This window comes from Triticum dicoccoides, chromosome 4A (genome assembly GCF_002162155.2).
Source record: "Triticum dicoccoides isolate Atlit2015 ecotype Zavitan chromosome 4A, WEW_v2.0, whole genome shotgun sequence".
Lineage (NCBI taxonomy): Eukaryota > Viridiplantae > Streptophyta > Magnoliopsida > Poales > Poaceae > Triticum > Triticum dicoccoides.
This window is the reverse complement of record NC_041386.1, coordinates 671,062,593-671,071,502: the sequence shown is the minus strand read 5'-3', so window position 1 is coordinate 671,071,502 and position 8,910 is coordinate 671,062,593. Positions and strand designations below refer to the sequence as shown.

The window sequence follows — 8,910 nt, the reverse complement described above, 5'->3', positions numbered from 1 at the left end:
GGTATTTGTAATCTAAAAACATAAAAACAACAAGGTAATTAATGATAAAAGTGAGTGTAAACGGTATTGCAATGCTAGGAAAGAAGGCGGAGAACAAACAAAGTGATTATGGTAGGGTACGAAACCACCTCAAAGTTATCCTTTCTCATCGATCTATTCAAGAATCCATAGTAAAATAACATGAAGCTATTCTTTCCGTTTGATCTATCATAGAGTTTGTACTAGAATAACACCTTAAGACACAAATCAACCAAAACCCTAATGTCACCTAGATACTCCAATGTCACCTCAAGTATTCTGTGGGTATGATTATACGATATGCATCACACAATCTCAGATTCATCTATTCAACCAACACAAAGAATTTCAAAGAGTGCCCCAAAGTTTCTACCGGAGAGTCAGGACGAAAACGTGTGCCAACCCCTATGCATAAGTTCACAATGTTACGGAACCCGCAAGTTGATCACCAAAACATACATCAAGTAGATCATGTGAATATCCCATTGTCACCACAGATAAGCACATGCAAGACATACATCAGGTGTTCTCAAATCCTTAAAGACTCAATCCGATAAGATAACTTCAAAGGCAAAACTCATTCCATTACAAGAGAGTAGAGGGGGAGAAACATCAAAGGATCCAACCATAATAGCAAAGCTTGCTATACATCAAGATTGTACCACCTCAAGAACACGAGAGAGAGAGAGAGATCAAACACATAGCTATTGGTACATACCCTCGGCCCCGAGGGTGAACTACTCCCTCCTCGTCATGGAGAGCGTCGGGATGATGAAGATGGCCACCGGTGATAGATTCCCCCTCCGGCAGGGTGCCGGAACGGGCTCCTGAGAGGTTTTTGGTTGCTACAGAGGCTTGCAGCAGCGGAACACCCGATCTAGGTTATTTTCTGGAGGTTTTAGTATTTATAGGAATTTTTGGCGTAGGTCTCACGTCAGGGGGGTCTCTGGGTTGTCCACGAGGTGGGGGGCGCGCCTAGGGGGGTGGGCGTGCGCCCCACCCTCGTGGGCAGCCCGGGACTCCCTGGCCCAACTCTTTCACTCCAGGGGCTTATTTTGGTCCACAAAAAATCATCAAAAATGGACACGTCAATTGGACTCCATTTGGTATTCCTTTTCTGTAAAACTCAAAAACAAGGAGAAAACAGAAACTGGCACTGGGCTCTAGGTTAATAGGTTAGTCCCTAAAATCATATAAAATAGCATATAAAACATCCTAGATGGGTAATATACTAGCATGGAACAATAAAAAATTATAGATACGTTGGAGACGTATCAACGTCGAAGGAGCCCGAGGTGATGAGGATCGACGCGGTGGAGCTCGACATCCGTAGGAAGAGGAAGATGGCGAGCTTCGGGCGTCCACGGGAACGACGACGTCGACAAGGGAGTGCGGACGGGGTGCACGAGGGAGGAGAGAGGATTAGGGTTCGGTGCTGGGGGAGGGGTACCGGTCATATGTAGGCAGGGAGGGCGCGGTGGATGGGCAGCAACTGGCCGACGCCATGGCCGATGCCCTCCACCACCCCCTCAAGAACAGGAGGAGGGAGGGGTAGTAGGTGGGCTAGCCAGGTGGTTGTGTCCAGATGGGCCACTAGGCCCAATGGGGAACGAGGCTGTGTTTTTCTTTTTGTTTCATTTCTTTTGTTTTCTCCTTTTCTTTTTCTGTATTTAATTAGCTACGGATTGGTATGTATTTGAGTGACCAAAAATAAGTTTAAATGAATCTTAAGCTTAACAAATAAATCAGGCACACCATTGAAGTGTTGCATAAAAAGTTTCAGAGCCAACGTAATTGTTCCAGCATTTTCAGAAATTGAATAAGCCAATTATTATGTTGTTGGACCACTATATAATTTGTTAAGAGCATTTTTAAAGATCCAAATGAGGTTGGTTAATTCATCACAATCTCTTATTGAATATTGGCAACATCTTGAACATTTTTGTTTCATCATTTGAAGAAATAATAATTTGACTTTATTTTAAAATTTGAATTTCGAAATCATTTTGGATCAAAGTGAAGTTTTAGAAAGTTAATCACGATGACATGGCACCATTAGTGTGTCCTTACTGTAGCTTAACTACCGGGGTGTTACACAAGTACTCCCTCATCCCGAATTATGTCCTGAAAATGGATGTATCTAGAACTAAAAATACGTCTAGATACATCCAATTATGCGACAAGTATTTCGGGACGGAGGGAGTATATACTGAACATATCTCTATCCTATTTAAATTTTCATGGATGACAACAGGAATGGAAAGAAATTCTAAAGAGATTTTAGTCTAAACATATCCAAAGCCGGTTGATAAGTTTCCCAAAAAACCAATCGATCAAGAGTGTGTTTCCTGCCTATTCTTTATCCCCTATAATGTATCAGGACATGCTTTCACACCAAGGGTTCAATATTTAGATGGAATACAAGTACATACCAGGATAATGCATTAATAAATCTTTACCTTTTTCATTCCTCATTCTAAATAGATTGACACATGAAACATACCAATATATATATGCCCACATATGCATCCAAAGATTCATCAAGCAAACAAGCAAACACTCCAGCCTACCATTGCACCCATACCACAACTTTGTCAACTCTTCTCTTCGAAATGGAGAATGTTGTAGTGTTGATTGTTGGCGCTGGGCCAGCAGGCCTTGCAACAGCAGCATGCCTTAGCCAATTCTCAATTCCCTATGTCATTGTCGAGCGTGAAAGTTGTAGTGCGTCTATTTGGCGCAACCGCGCCTATGATCGCCTCAAGCTACAGCTTGCAAAGGAGTTCTGTGAGTTGCCACACATGTTTGTAAAGTACTTGGATGACTATGTGGAGCGTTTCAATATTCAACCCAAGTATCTCACTAGTGTGGACTCATCCACATTTGACAATGAAGAAAAATGTTGGTCCATCATGGCACAAGACATGGCAAAGAGCACAATAGTCAGGTTCACAGCAAAGTTTCTTGTCGTGCCAAGTGGTGAGAATAGTGCAGAGAATATTCCAGTGATCCCCGGATTGCAAAGTTTCCCGGGTGATGTCATCCACTCCTCAAGCTACAAGTCAGGCAAGAGCTACTTTGGCATGAATGTATTGGTCGTTGGATCTGGCAACTCTGGAATGGAAATTGCTTATGACCTTGTGGCCCATGGTGCCAATACTTCAATAATTATACGAAGCCCGATATGTACACACACTATATATTATTTTTTGACCTAGAAACACTAGGGGATCCCCCCACCCCCACCCTACGGACACTATATATTTTCAGTGGGTACAGGGAATTTCTTGTTATAGTCTCCACTAGAAGGATGCAATTTTTCAGAGTTATTACTAGAAAGTATTTCATGGTATAGAGCGATAGACTATTTTATAACATGCACAAATAACTAAGTAATTAGATGAAGAAAAAATAACTCTTGAATTAAGATGATTCTATGAATTTTTATTTTATGATGAGGCTTCAAAAGAGATGTGACATGTTTTGTGGTTGCAGATTCATGTAATGACAAAGGAATTAATCCGGTTGGGGATGACAGTTGCTCGCCGTATTCCACTTAATCTAGTGGATAACCTCCTTGTGATGGCGGCAAATTTAATATTTGGAGACCTATCGAGGTATGGCATCAAAAGGCCAAAAATGGGTCCAATGATTCTCAAGTCAGAACGGCCGATCCGCTGTTATTGATGTTGGCACTGTTGGGTTAATCAAAAAAGGTATCATCAAAGTAAGTATATCCTTGACATGACATAAATTTCATAACAGATGTTGTCTTCATATGCCAAGTTATCAATATTCTATTCATCTCCTACAGGTAGAAGGGAGCATTAGTAAGATCATGGGCGATATAGTTGAATTTCAGTTCAGTAAAAAATATCATTTAACGCGATTGTGTTTGCAACTGGATACAAAAGCACAACAAATATATGGCTCAAGGTAGCAACATCGATGTTTGAGTCTGTCTGAGTTTGTTTTCTTGGTGCAACAATTGTTAAATCTGCTAACAGGCTCCATGTTGTTTTTTTATCCCAGAATGGTGAGAACATGTTAAATGGAAATGGGCTGCCCATCAAAGAATATCCGAATCATTGGAAAGGTGAAAATGGGCTCTATTGTGCTCGGTTAGGAAGGAGAGGATTGGCTGGTGTTGCAGCTGATGCCAAGAATATCGCCAATGACATCAAATCAGTGGTAGGCTCTATGTCCAGCTAAATTATCAAATCAATGAATGTGTCTGCTACAACGCGATGCCTTCAATTGATGGGCTCCTCAACAAGATCAAGGATGAGATCCGATGCTGGGTTGTTCTGCACCAATCCCGGGATGTCCACTGAGTTGTATGATGTACTATAAAATTAACCTCCTAGGAGGACTGTAACTTTTCCCCGTCCTTTCAATGCAATGAAACACAAAGGTCTTTTGCGTTTTCTCGTTTTTTTTATCTTTTACATGAAGTTTACCAGGGCTAGTGTGCTAGACGAGTGATTCTTTGAGAAATTATCCACTGCCACCTGTCTATCTATCTCTGATAGGACTAATTTTTTGTTTATTTCAAGGTTCATATGTGCCAGGGAGTATGCATTACTTTTATAATATAATCAAGGGCTTTATGCTCACATGGTGCAAAGAGATTTGTAATGTTTGTTGAATAGTTACCTACAATATTTTATTTACTTGAATTTATACATGAAAAAATCATCCACTTGAACATGATGTTTATCAATAAGGGATTAAGTGCAATTAATACAATCCCAAATCATGAACAGCAAATGGCGCAAAAGATAATCAAGTCAAAGTTGTTCATTTTTCATGTCAAACACACACGAGTAGGTGTAGTAGCTTCCAAGTTTTTATTTATTAATTGTCAAATGAATATCAAATTGACGATTTCTAGAAATATGATGGTAATTGAAATGAATGATAACAAGGTCTCCCAATATTTGCTTGATATGTACATGATCCAGCACCAATCTTCAAGCCAGGACAAGATTTCATTCCATATTAATTAGTGAAAACTAATTTCCAATTTATTCTACAACTGAGCACAAACGTAATTACCTTCTTAGAACCACCTTCAGCAATTGCTTCACCACTTCCTTTAGAGTTTAGGAATTCTCTGGTATTTCTTCCCTTTCTGCAGAGGCAAGGAGAATGAAGTGTACCTCAGTTTGCGATTTGTTATCATAGGCATCGCATCCAGATTTCATAGATTATAGCTACCATTTATCTGTGCAAATGGAATTGCTAGAACTAGTGGGCGATGAGCACTGCAAGAGGAGCCTAAAAGGCTCACAAACAACAAAAAAAGGTATACCCACTATTTTGTTTATGCCTGTATTCGTAGCCCGACTATCTGGTAGCAGTATGGATTGTATAGTAGTAGTGCACCTACCAGAGTGGGCGCCGGACGACGCCTCCCATCGCTCCGCCGCATGAGCGACACCGGCCCCGGGAAAGACCTCTGCCTACGCATCATCTCCACCTCCATCCTCATACCCTCCGGCTGACCTCAGACCAACTCCAGCACGCCGACCCAAAAGGACACGCGCTTTGTCCATTTTTGTCCATTTGGGTCAGGTCGTCCGTCCCCTTCTGTGTTTGGCTGGGCCATGCATCCAACCAGCCGACACAATTCACGTCCGCACAGAAAACCATATGAATTATAAAAAGACCCGAGGCTATAGACCATGCCAGTGGCCATGCCATCGCCCGGAGTTAATGTTGGCACCATGCCAGTGACTGACATACATGCATCCTTCTAAAAATGACAAACAGTTCATGCTAGCGCACTTGCCAACGGCTGGCACACATGCCAGCACACAGAAGGGGCGGGAGTTCAACCACTCCATCTCGGGCGTGGTCATGCCGACACACTTGCCGGCAAACAAAAAAAGATGGCGCTCTCTGCCAGAATCACTCGTCATCGAACTTGAGCATGTCGGTCTGGGTCTTCTCAAACGATGGTTTCTTCCTCGGGGACACCGTGCTCAAGTCCACCTTCATGATCTCCATCCCCTTTGTCATGAAACTGAGTGCCACTTGTTTTGCCTTGGTCTTGGCATTAGTGGCTTTGATTTCGAGCATCTTCATTTGCTTCTCCGCCTCCATCTCAAGCTTCTTGGCTTGCTTCTCCGCCTCCATCTCGAGCCTCTTCCTTTGTATCTCCATGAAGGCCTTCATTTGCTCTTCTTTGTCTTGCTGGTGCTTCTCCACTACAAAAAAAAAATAAACTTCCGTGATGATACGTGTTTGTCATAGTAGGTCGCGTTTTTCGTCATGCATGTACATCCATGACGATTTTATGACAGAATCAAGATATTCATACCTGTGCTATCGTAGAAGTGTTCCATGACATTACCAAAATTATCATCATGGAAGTGTCCACTTCCATGACGATAAGTCGCACGTCACAGAAGTGCTTTCGTCAAGGGTGACCAACACGTGGCATCCACCATAACGGAACGCTGTTAAGCTATCGGGTCGGGTTTTGGATCTGATAACCCGTTAACAGCCCCGACCAATGGGGATTTTCCACGTGTAAAATCATCATTGGATGGAGGAAACACGTGTCGGCTCACCGTTGGGACAGATGTCATCCGCTCATTGGACCGAAGGCGCCTACGATACGGCGACACGTGGCACGGCCCAACAGAGGCCCCTTCCTGTGAAAAGGCCGGCCCGTTTGACTTGGTCAAAAGGTGGCGGGCTGGCCCACGGAAAGCCTATTAACGGCCTGTTCGCATATAGCCAATTTACAGCCCGCTAACCCAGGGCCCGTTACGCCCTATCCGAATTAGGCCCAGTAGCGTCATCTGGGCCGTCCAATATGCTTCCAGCCCGTTTTAACTTCCGGCCCATGTGTGGCCCATGACTTCTTTCGGCCCATATGAGGCCCTTTGTAACTCTTGGCCCATTAATGGCCCGTGGTGAAACTGGCCCGTAATGAATAGTGTATCACTTAATATCCATTAACGGCCCATTATTCTATTGGACCGTTTCCAGCCCAAGTTATCTTTCGGCCTTCTCAGGGCCCATTGATTCTTGGGCTCATTTGCAACATTCGCTTACATATGGCCCGTTACTGTCATTTTCTGCTTGTGGGCCAAATTCAGCCCGTTGTTACAGCCAGCCCATTTGCGGACCGTTAATACGTTGGGCCATTTTCATGTCAAAAAAACCCGTTGGGCTGTTTTCATAGAGTTATCAAATACGGCCTATTAATGGCCCATTATGGTCCACGAATAGTACGACCCATGATTGGCGAAATGATGATATGCCCCGTAGAAGGCCCATGGATCTACGGCCCATATGAGGCCCATGGATCTATGGCCCGTAGAAGGCCCATGGATCGTATGGCCCGTAGAAGGCCCATGGACCCTACGGCCCGTAGAAGGCCCATGGACCCTAAGGCCCATATAGAAGGCCAATTGATCCTACGGCCCGTATATAAGGCCAATGGATCCTACAGCCGGAAGAAGGCCCATGGATCATAGGCCTACAGGAGGCCCATGGTTACAACTGTCCGTGTGTTGCCATGATTATTTTGGCCTAGTTACCAAAAATAGGCTATTGTGGCCACTATAAAAACATAGAAAAAGAACTGCAGTGACTACAAGCAAACAACTAAACAAGACAATACGGAAATAAATAAGCAAGCAATAATGCTAGCCTATTACCGCTATTACACATATTACATCCACTGGGCATCAAAGTTCGCCACCAATGCAAATATAGGTAACAAAGCAGCATATTACATACACTGGCCGTCAAAATTGGCCACCAGTGCAAATAAACACGGCAACAAAACAAGAGCATAACTGAAACAACTTCAGAAGAGCTCATGAAACGTTATCTTGGGTATCCACCATGCTGGCAATAAGCTTAGCAAGCTGATTAGCTTTGTCCTTTTTGGCGCTAAAATCCTCCAACGCTTGCTGTTGCACCAGAAAGTATGCATCTGAATGCTCCAGGGACTTCCGCAGTCCTTTCGCTTCTTGTCGTAGCATAGCTGATCGATGTCTTTCATCTTGTAGTTGAGACTCAAGAAACCGAACTGATTCAGATAGTGAGTTTGAATAGCTTGTGCAAGCGGTAGTGGCCAGTAACTCGAACACTAAACCAAGATAGGACTTTGGGGTTGTCTCGTTGTCTTCAAGATAGTCTTCCTTGGCTGTTTTATCAGCTTTGTTGGAGACCAACAAGCATGTGTCACTATCCTGAACCTTATCTGCATTACTTCCTTTACCATTTCTTAATAATGCACTCTTCCCCAATATTCTATCAGCATTATAAAATAAGAAACAAGCAGACACACAACAAGTTTAGCATGTACTAGTATATGAAACTCATTTTAGTGAACCAGTTCAGTAGTATGGTGGACAGGATTAAACTACCAAGTCTTCTATTGCCAAGTACTAGTACATACTAAAAGCATCATACAAACATATATCTATGTCCTATGGTCACTGCCTTGTCTTGCCAAATCAAAATAGAGACACGGTTCAAATCATATCAGTTCAAGACAAAGCAGCAGTGAAAGAATACACAGTGTGGGAAACTACACGGCACAACAAGATTTCAGATGGGTACCACGGGTCTACATGTACAACAACACTATTGGCTCTGTTGTGATGCTAGTAATGTGCATGATATGAAAGTCAACTGTATACACAATTGAAATTTAAACCAAAAGAGCTATTGATAAGAGAAAACCTGTTAAAGAAACATGCGTGAACATACCTGTTGTGCCATTGGAGTTTCGATTGGATTCTTCAATTTAAAAGTAAGTTTGTATGAGTAAATATAGTGATACAAGAGCAAAGCAATCATAGTTAAAAAAGGCGCGCCTAAGCGAGCGCTTAAGAGCGCCTAGGCTCTAGACGTTGGCAAAAC

At 42.9% G+C, this 8,910-nt stretch overlaps 1 pseudogene; it reads left to right on the top strand.

Annotated features, from left to right (window-relative positions):
- Window positions 1-2,630: 2,630 nt before the first annotated feature.
- LOC119284039 lies at window positions 2,631-4,230 on the top strand (annotated as a pseudogene).
- The last annotated feature ends 4,680 nt before the right edge of the window (window positions 4,231-8,910 follow it).